The following is a 10,809-nucleotide window of genomic DNA, read 5'->3' as shown; positions in this document are numbered from 1 at the left end:
AGAGAAGAGACAGTGGGAAAGAAGGTGACTGAGTGAGACCAGCAGTGTTTAAAAAGAGCAGCGGCAGGAGGAAAGAAGGAGACTGAGTGAAACCGGCAGTGTTTAGAAAGAGCAGCGGCAGCAGGAAAGAAAGATATCAAGTGAGACCGGCGGTGTTTAAAAAGAGCAGCGACAGTGGGAAAGAAGGAGACTGAGTGAGACGGGCGGTGTTTAAAAAGAGCAGCGGCAGCGGGAAACAAGGTGACTGAGTGAGACCGGCAGTGTTTAAAAAGAGCAGCGGCAGCAGGAAAGAAGGAGACTGAGTGAGACCGGCAGTGGTTAAAAAGAGCAGCGGCAGCGGGAAAGAACGATACCGAGTGAGACCGGCGGTGTTTATATAGAGCAGCGGCAGTGGGAAAGAAGGAGACTGAGTGAGACCAGCGGTGTTTAAAAAGAGCAGCAACAGTGCGCCTGAGTTTTGAAAAAAAGCCAACAGTGACATCACAGGAGAGCTGCAAGATGATTGATTGGTGAGTAGCAGCTGTTAGAATCTCTTCATAAAATAACGGGTAATTTTTTTTTGTTGAAAATAAAACCTGTGGTGATAAGGCGAGTACTACCAAAGTGTTTTTTTTAAGGACTTTAGATTGGAGTGGGTAGAACAAGGCCCCTAGAAGAATTAGTATTTTTTACTTAAGGGAGTAACTAATTAACCTAAGGGTAAGTCATGGCAGGACAGCTCAGCCCGGTGATATGCTCCTCCTGCGCTATGTGGGAAATCAGGGATGCTTCCAGTGCTCCTGATGATCATGTGTGCAGGAAGTGTAGCCATCTGCAGCTACTGGCTACCAAAATTATGGAGTTGGAGCTGTGGGCAAATTCACTGCGGACCATCCACAATGCTGAGGAAGTGAGACATAGCACGTTCAATGAGGTGGTCACACCGCAGATTATGGCTGCACAGGCAGAAAAGAGATGGGTGACCACCAGACGGAGTAGTAGGCACAGGCAGGTAGTGCAAGAGTCCCCTGTGGTCATCCCCCTCTCAAACTGATATAATGTTTTGGATACTGTTGGGGTGGATGACCTCCCAGGGGAAAGCAGCAACTTCCAATGTTGTGGCACCATGGAGGGCTCTGCTGCACAGCAGGGGAGTAAATGGGTTGGAAGAGCTATAGTGATATGGGGATTCTATTGTAAGGGGTGCAGATAGGCATGGCCACAAATGGAGACTCCAGGATGGTATGTTGCCTCCCTGGTGCTATGGTCAAGGATGTCTCAGAGCGGCTGCAGGACATTCAGAAAGTGGAGGGTGAGCAGCCAGAGGTCGTGATCCATATTGGTACTAACGACATAGGCAGGAGAAGAGATGAGGTCCTGCAAAGTGAATATAGGGAGTTAGGCAGAAGGTTAAAAAGCAGGACCACTAGAGTTGTAATCTCAGGATTACTCCCTGTGTCACGTGCTAGTGAGGGTAGGAATAGGAGGATTAGGCAAATGAATGCGTGGCTGAAGAGCTGGTGAAGGCGGGAGGGCTTCAGCTGCTTGGATCATTGGGATCTCTTCTGGTGCAGAGGTGACCTGTACAAGATGGACCGGTTGCATCTAAACTGGAGGGGGACCAATATCCTTGCAGAGAGGTTAGCTAGCACTATTCGGGTGGGTTTAAACTAGTCATGCAGGGGAGTGGGACCCAAAGTAGTAGTCTCTCCGATGAGATAGTTGAGGCAAATGTAGAGGTTAAAGCAAGCAGGTCCAGTAGGCAGGCCGGGCAGGGGCAGGACAGGGAGCGTGGAAGGTCTGGTAGGCTAAACTGCATTTACTTTAATGCAAGAAGTCTTACAGGTAAGGCAGATGAACTCAGAGCATGGATCAGTACATGGGATTGTGATATTATAGCTATTATAGAAACATGGTTGAGGGATGGGCAGGACTGACAGCTCAGTGTTCCGGGCTACTGAAATTTCCGGCGTGACAGAGGTGGAGGTAAGAGAGGAGGGAGAGTTGCACTATTGATTAGGGAGGACATCACGGCAGTACTTACAGAAGATATCCCGGGGGGATGTCCAGCGAGGCCATATGGGTAGAACTTAGAAATAAGAAAGGGGTGATCACTTTGATGGGATTATACTATAGGCCCCCCAATAGTCAGGGGGATGTGGAGGAGCATATATGCAGGGAAATCACAGATAGGTGTAGGAATTATGGGGTTGTAATATTAGGTGACTTTACCTTCCCTAATATTGACTGGGACTGCCTTAGTGCGAAGGGATCAGATGAGGAAGAATTTGTTAAGTGTGTCCAGGATAGTTTTCTGAAGCGGTATGTGGATGGTCCTACAAGAGAAGGGGCTACAATCGACCTCCTCTTAGGAAATGAGGCTGGGCAGCTGGTTGATATGTCAGTGGGGGAGCACTTTGGGACCAGTGACCATAACATTATTAGCTTCAAGATAGTTATGGGAAAGGATAGGACTGGTCCTCAGGTTGAAGTCCTAAATTGGGGGAAGGCTAATTTCAATGGCATCAGACAGGAACTCTCAAAAGTTAAATGGGAGAGGCTGTTTACAGGCAAAGGGACGTCTGGCAAGTGGGAGGCTTTTAAAAGTGAGATAGGAAGAGTTCAGGGCTGGCATGTTCCTGTTAGATGGAAGGGCAAGGCTGGCAAGTTTAGGGAAACTTGGTTGACGAGGGATATTGAGGGTCTTGTCAGGACAAAGAAGGAGGCATAAGTCAGGTACAGGGAGCTGGGATCGAGCGAGTCCCTCGAGGAGTATAGAGGATGTAGGAATACACTTAAGTAGGAAATTAGGAGGGCGAAAAGGGGCCATGAAATTCCCCTGGCAGATAAGATAAAGGAGAATCCTAAAAGATTCTGTAAGTATTTTAAGAGTAAAAGGGGAGCGAGGGAGAGAGTAGGTTCCCTTAAGGATCAGTGTGGCAATCTATGTGTCGAACCACGGGAAATGAGCAAGGTCTTAAATGAATATTTCTCGTCCGTATTTACCATGGAGAGGGTCATGGAAGCTAGTGAGTTCAAGGGAGGGAACAGCGATATCCTGGAGCATATCAACATTACAAAGAAGGAGGTGTTGGAGGTTTTGAAGCACACTAAGGTGGATAAATCCCCAGGGCCTGACCAGGTGCTCTGGGAAGCAAGGGAGGAGATTTCTGGGGCCCTGACAGAGATTTTGGAATCATTGTTGGCCACGGGTGAGGTACCGGAAGACAGGAGGATAGCTAATGTTGTGCTTTTATTTAAGAATGGCAGCAGGGATAAGCCAGGGATCTTCAGGCCGGTGAGCCTTACATCAGTGGTGGGAAAGTTATTGGAAGGGATTCCGAGAGACTGGATTTATATGCATCTGGAAAGGCATGGTCTGATCAGGGATAGTCAGCATGGCTTTGTGCATGGGAAATCATGTCTCACGAATTTGATTGAGTTTTTCGAGGAGGTGACCAAGAGGATTGAAGAGGGCAGGGCGATGGACGTTGTCTACATGGACTTTAGCAAGGCCTTTGACAAGTTCTGCATGGTAGGCTGGTCCAGAAGGTTCGAACACATGGGATCCAGCGTGAGCTAGCAAATTGGATACAAAATTGGCTTGGTGATAGGAGGCAGAGGGCGGTAATGGAGGGTTGTTTTTCAGATTGGAGGACAGTGACCAGCGGTATGCTGCAGGGATCGATGCTGGGCCCTCTGCTCTTTGTTATATATATTAATGACTTGGATGTGAATGTAAGGGGCATGATTAGTAAGGTTGCAGATGACACCAAAATTGGTGGTATAGTGGACAGTGAAGAAGGTTGTCTAAGGTTACATAAAGATATGGACCAACTGGGAAAGTGGGCAAGGGAGTGGCAAATGGAATTTAACACAGACAAGTGTAAAGTGATGCATTTTGCGAATGTAAACCAGGACAGGAAGGAAACAGTGAATGTCAAGACCCTGGGGAGTGTTGTTGAGCAGAGAGACCTTGGGGTGCAAGTACATAGTTCCCTGAAAGTGGCAACACAGGTTGACAGGGTGGTGAAGAAGGAGTAAGGCATGCTTGCCTTCATCAGCCGAGACACTGAGTACAAGAGTTGGGACGTCATGTAACATTTGTTCATAGCGTTGGTTCGGCCGCAATTGGAGTACTGTGTGTAGTTCTGGTCGCCACACTACAGCAAAGATGTGATTAAGCTAGAGAGGGTGCAGAAAAGATTCACAAGGATGTTGTCTGGTTTGGAGGGCTTGAGTTATAAAGAGAGATTGGATCGGCTGGGTCTGTTTTCCATGGAGTGAAGGAGGCTGAGAGGGCACATGATAGAGGTATATAAAATTATGAGAGGCATAGAAAGGGTAGATAGCCAGAGTTTGTTTCCATTGGCAGGGGTGACTAAAACTAGACGGCATAGATTTAAGGTGAGAGGGAGGAGGTTTAAAGGGGGTCAAAGGGGTACATTTTTCACACAAAGAATAGTGGGTATCTGGAATGAGCTACCTAAGGAGGTGGTGGAGGCAGGAACAGTAGCGACAATTAAGAGGCATCTGGACAGGTACTTGAATGAGCAAGGCATAGAGGGATATGGAATTAATGCAGGCAGGTGGGATTAGTATAGATAGGCATTATGGTCAGCATGGACACGGTGGGCCGAAGGGCCTGTTTCTATGCTGTACCACTCTATGGCTCTATGACTCGAAGTTTGGATTGTTTTCCTTGGGGAACAGAAAGCTGAGAAGTGATTTGACGGAGGTATTCAAAATCATGAGGGGTCTGGACAGAGTAGATAAAGAGAAACTGTTTCCACTTGTGAAAGGATCAAGAACGAGAGGGCACAGATTTCAAGTAATTGGTAAGGGAAGCAAAAGTGACATGAGGAAAAACGTTTTCACGCAGCGAGTGGTTAAGGTCTGGAATGCACTGTCTGAGAACGTGGTGGAGGTAAGTTTAACTGAAGCATTCATAAGGGAATTAGACACTTATACGAAAAGGAAGAATGTGCAGGGTTATGGGGAAAAGGCAGAGGAATGGCAGTGAGGGAATTGCTCTTCCGGAGAGCCAGTGCGAACACGATGGGCTGAATGACCTCCTTCTGTGCTGAACGAATCTGTGAGTCACTGAATTACATTGGAATAAATCATCAGACTCCGTGTCTGTCTATAATCTGCTGCTCTTCTTTGATCTGTGAGCTGTGGAAATATCTGGAAAAATCTAGATCTAGATGTCTCTCAAACTTGGCTTCAAATTTCTAAACTTCACTTGGCATCAAGAAAATGATTTTGCTCTGGTCTACACCAACTGTACCATAAGACTCAACTTCAGTCTATATTATACAAGAAGGGTCACTGACCCGAAACGTTAACTCTGCTTCTCTTTCCACAGATGCTGCCAGACCTGCTGAGTGATTCCAGCATTTCTTGTTTTTGTTTCAGTCTATATTATGCTGCTCTTTTACAATATCTAAAGTACCTTTGATCAGTTTACTGCCCTTTCCCATCACTGTTGTGCCTGAGAGATTTCCATCTCCTGTTGAGCCTGTGACTGAGCCACTCGTTACACTGGATTTTCTGCTTCATTATTTTCCTGGATAACCATACCAATCTCGTTCACATCCAACTCACCCCTCCGACTGTCTCATCACCCTTCCCACCCAGTGGGCCCACTGCGGGCTAATCTTACCAATCTCCTTTTCGTCCGACTCACCCCTCCCACAATGGTGCTTGATAAAATGCCCCATAATATGCTTGTCAGCAAAGTCAAAGGCCATGGAATAAAAGGGACAGTGGCAGCATGTACACAAAATTATCTGGGTGACGGGAAACAGAGAGTAGAATCAGAGAGTCATAAAGTCATAACTTCATTTACGGCACAGAAGGAGGCTATTCAGCCCATTAATTCCATGTTGGCTCGCCACACATCTAAGAGCTATGCTGTCAGTCCCACTCCGCTGCTTGATCCCCATAGCCCTGCAAGTCTATTTCTCTCAGATGTCCATACAACTTCTGCTTGAAGTCATTGATCGTCTCCCTTTCCACTACCCTTGTGGGCAGTGAGATCTACGTCATAATCACTTGCTGTGTAAAAGGGCTTCCACATATCCCCCTTGCATCTTTTCCCAACACTTCCAATCTGTGCTCCCCACTTCTTGAACCATTTCGTGATGGGAACAGCTTTTCCTTGCCTAACTTATCTAAGGCTTTCATAATCATGCGATGCCAAATAAGGATTTTTAATCCATCTGTTGGAAACCTGATTTGTTTCTTAAAGGAGAAAATAGAACTGATGAGGTCACTGCCAGCAGAAAAAATGGCCAATGCAAATTACATCTCAACACCTTACATATCGAGGTGTCGAGGCTGAAACGCATGACTGAATAGTCTTCATCCAGAACAATGGTGTGAGAAGTTGAATGAGCTACCTGGTCTCACCTTCATGAGCAGGACATCTTGGAACATTATCACTGGTGGAGACAAACCCAGCAAGGGGCAAACACTGAAACTGTGAGATCTGAGTCAGACTGAAATTCTTAGACTTGGAACCCATTAAAATGAAAATGCGAGAATACCCTGCGACATTATGTGACCGACCCTGCATCTGGATGAAAACTTGCAGTTTCTTCTTGCTATGGCAGACAAGTTACTGAGTTTTCCACCAGTGCAGGATCCAGGAGGTCTCTCTCTTTTTCTCTCCCCAGGTGACCTCGGACTCTGACAGTGCAGTGCTCCTTCAGTACTGACCCTCCAACATTTCAGTACTCCTTCAGTACTGACCCTCTAACATTTCAGCACTCCCTCAGTACTGACCCTCCAACATTACAGCACCCCTTTAGTACTGACCGTCCAACATTTCAGCACTCCCTCAGTACTGAATCTCCAACATTTCAGCACGCCCACAAGACTGGCCATCCGACAGTGCGGCGCTACCTTAGTATGACGCTCCGACAGTGAAGCTCTCCCTCAGTACTGACTCTTGACAGCGCAGTGCTCAGTCAGTAGTGCCCCTCTGACAGTGTATTGACCTCTCAGCACTACCAGTCCGATAGTGCAGGGCACCCTCAGTACAGACCCTCCAACAATGCAGTGACCCTCCGGTACTGACCCTGCGGCAGTGCATTGCTCCATCAGTGCTGAACCTCCAACAGTGCGGCCTTCCCTCAGTACTGCCCCCTGAAATTGCAGCACTCCCTCAGGATTGACCATCTGACAATGCAGCATGACCCTCAGTACTGACCATCCGACAGTGCAACGCTCCCTCAGTACTGACCATCTGACAGAGCAGTACGACCCTCAGTACTGACCATCTGACAGTGCAGCGCTTTCTCAGTACTGACCCTTCGACATTTCAGCATTCCCTCAGAACTGATCATCCAACAGTGCAGAGCTCGGCAAGTACTGACCATCGACGGTGCAGTGCTCCCTCAGACTACCCCTCTGACAGTGCAGTGTTCCCTCAGTAATGATTCACTGTCAGGGCAAGGTTCCCTCAGTACTGACCCTCCAATATTTCAGCACTCCCTCAGAAGTGACCATCATGCAGTGCAGGGCTCGGCAAGCACTGACTCTCCGACGGTGCAGTGCTCCCTCAGGACTTCCCCTCCGACAGTGCTGTGCACCCTCAGTGCTACCCCTCTGACAGTGCAGCGCTCCCTCAGTACTTTCCCTCAAAGAGGGCAGACTCGCTCAGAACTGCCTCTCTGCGTGTGCAGCGCTTCTGCAGTAGTAACCCTCTGACAGTGCAGCACTCCCTAGCACTTCTCCTCTGATAGTCCAGTGCTCCCTCAGCGTCGATCTTCTGACAGTGCTGCCGTCCCTCACTACTGAACCTTCGATAGTTCTGTGCTCCTTCAGTACTGACCCTCCAGCAATTGAGCACTCCCTCATTACTGCCCCTCTGAGAGTGCAGTGCTCCCTCAGTACTCAAACTCCCATAGTGCATCGCTCCCTCAGTATTGACCATCTGACAATACAGCGCTCCCTCAGCATTGACCCTCTGTCAATGCAGTGCTCCCTCAGCACTCCCCCTCTGACAGTTCAGTGCTCCAGCAGTGCGGGCCTTCCGAAAATGCAGCCCTCCCTCAGTACTGAACCTCCGACGGTTCAGTGCTCTCTCATTACTTCCCCTTGAACAGTGCAGTGCTCCCTCAGTACTGATCACCCAACACTGCAGTGTCCTCCAGTACTGACCTTACAATATTTCAGCAGTCGTTCATTAGTGAACCCCTGATTGTGCAGCTCTCCCTCAGTACTGACCCTCCAACAGTGCAGTGCTCTCTCAGTACTGGGTAACGAGGGGTTGACTTCATTGGGGGGACAGCAATGTTGTGGCTGGAACCCCTGATTTGATGAGTCAGTGGTGAGACACCCTCCCCCTACACTCTTACCTATCCTACAGTGTCGTTCAACCTGGATTCCTGATGAGTGGGAACTGATAACAATATCAGCTAACATGGCGAACTCGACCACTTCCATCTGAGCTGCCATCAAACTGAGGCACCAGGACTGTTAGCTCCTGTGCCAGGCCCGGACCCTCTCCATCAGTCTGGGTACAGTCTCCACGCCTGAGTCCCTCAGCCAGGCTTGGCCAGATGTCACATCCCCAATCCCACAACCACCGTCATAGATAGATAAATAGATAGAGAGAGACCATAGCGACAGGGCAGGCGGAACGTAAATGAGAGGGACTCAACGAAACTTTTAGTTTCGGTGACTGCAGCTTTGATAGTAACGGAGGTGCGTGAACGGGCTTACAGCTGTGAAGTCAATTTCAGCGTAAGTTTAAAAGTGAATTCCCTTTTGTTTTCGGAGGACCAGGGGACTGCTGGGTAAGGAAAAAGGTATATATTTGTGTGGTTTAGAATCTCTTTCTTTTAGTTTCGGTGACTGCAGCTTTGATAGTAACGGAGGTGCGTGAACGGGCTTACAGCTGTGAAGTCAATTTCAGCGTAAGTTTAAAAGTGAATTCCCTTTTGTTTTCGGAGGACCAGGGGACTGCTGGGTAAGGAAAAAGGTATATATTTGTGAGGTGGCTGTACCTGAGACACGACACGTGTAGTGTCTCCCACCCACCCTCCTCCTCTAACCAAAAAAAAAGGACTCTGGTGTGTTGATAAGGTAAGCTTTTTATTTAGGAAGTTCTGTCCGTCGGATTGCTAACCTAACAAGTTTTGACTTTTTGTTTTTTTTGGTTTTTCAGTAGATTTGTTGGGAATTTGGAATAGTGGGAATGGAGATTAAGGCAGTTGTATGTTCCTCCTGCAGAATGTGGGAGGTAAGGGTCGCCAAGAGTGTCCCTGCTGACTGCATCTGTGGGAAGTGCACCCAACTCCAGCTCCTCGAGAACCGCGTTAGGGAACTGGAGCTGGAGCTGGATGAACTTCGGATCATTCGGGAGGCGGAGGAGGTTATTGAGAGGAGTTATGGGGAGGTAGTCACACCTCAGGTAAAAGAAGTAGGTAGATGGGTTACCGTCAGGGGAAGGAGAGGGAACCAGCAGGCAGTGCAGGGATCCCCTGTGGCCGTTTCCCTCAACAACAGGTATACCGTTTTGGATACTGTTGCGGGGGACGACTTACCAGGGGTAAGCAATGGGGTACAGGTATCTGGCACAGAGTCTGTCCCTGTTGTTCAGAAGGGAAGGGGGAAGAGGAGCAGAACATTAGTCATTGGGGACTCCATAGTTAGGGGAACAGATAGGAGGTTCTGTGGGAACGAGAGAGACTCACGGTTGGTATGTTGCCTCCCAGGTGCCAGGGTTCGTGATGTCTCGGATCGTGTTTTTGGGATCCTTAATGGGGAGGGGGAGCAGCCCCAAGTCGTGGTCCACATAGGCACCAACGACATAGGTAGGAAGAGAGATGGAGATTTAAGACAGAAATTTAGGGAGCTAGGGTGGAAGCTTAGAGCGAGAACAAACAGAGTTGTTATCTCTGGGTTGTTGCCCGTGCCACGTGATAGCGAAGCGAGGAACAGGGAGAGAGAGGAGTTGAACACGTGGCTGCAGGGATGGTGCAGGAGGGAGGATTTTGGTTTCCTGGATAATTGGGGCTCTTTCTGGGGTAGGTGGGACCTCTACAAACAGGATGGTCTTCACCTGAACCAGAGGGGTACCAATATCCTGGGGGGGAGGTTTGCAAGTGCTCTTCGGGGGGGTTTAAACTAATTCAGCAGGGCAATGGGAACCTAAACTGTAGTGCCAGTGTACAGGATGTTGAGAGTAGTGAGGTCAGGGATATGGTTACAAGGACGCAAGAGGGCACTGGCAAGCAAGAACCTGGTTTAAAGTGTGTCTATTTCAACGCCAGGAACATCCGAAATAAGGTGGGTGAGCTTGCAGCATGGGTTGGTACCTGGGATCTCGATGCAGTGGCCATTTCGGAGACATGGGTAGAGCAGGGGCAGGAATGGATGTTGCAGATTCAGGGATTTAGATGTTTCAGTAAGAACAGAGAAGATGGTAAAAGAGGGGGGGGGGTGTGGCATTGTTAATCAAGGAGAGTATTACAGCGACAGAAAGGACGTTTGAGGACTCGTCCACTGAGGTAGTATGGGCTGAGGTTAGAAACAGGAGAGGTGAAGTTACCCTGTTGGGAGTGTTTTATAGACCTCCGAATAGTTCCAGAGATGTAGAGGAAAGGATAGCGAAGATGATTCTCGACAGGGGTGAGAGTAACAGGGTAGTTGTTATGGGGGACTTTAACTTTCCAAATATTGACTGGAAATACTATAGTTCGAGTACTTTAAATGGGTCAGTTTTTGTCCAGTGTGTTCAGGAGGGTTTTCTGACACAGTCTGTAGACAGGCCAACCAGGGGCGAAGACACATTGGATTTGGTACTGGGAAATGAAC

This window comes from Heterodontus francisci, chromosome 43 (genome assembly GCF_036365525.1).
Source record: "Heterodontus francisci isolate sHetFra1 chromosome 43, sHetFra1.hap1, whole genome shotgun sequence".
Taxonomy (NCBI): domain Eukaryota; kingdom Metazoa; phylum Chordata; class Chondrichthyes; order Heterodontiformes; family Heterodontidae; genus Heterodontus; species Heterodontus francisci.
The sequence above is the reverse complement of the archived record's forward strand: the minus strand, read 5'-3'. Positions refer to the sequence as shown.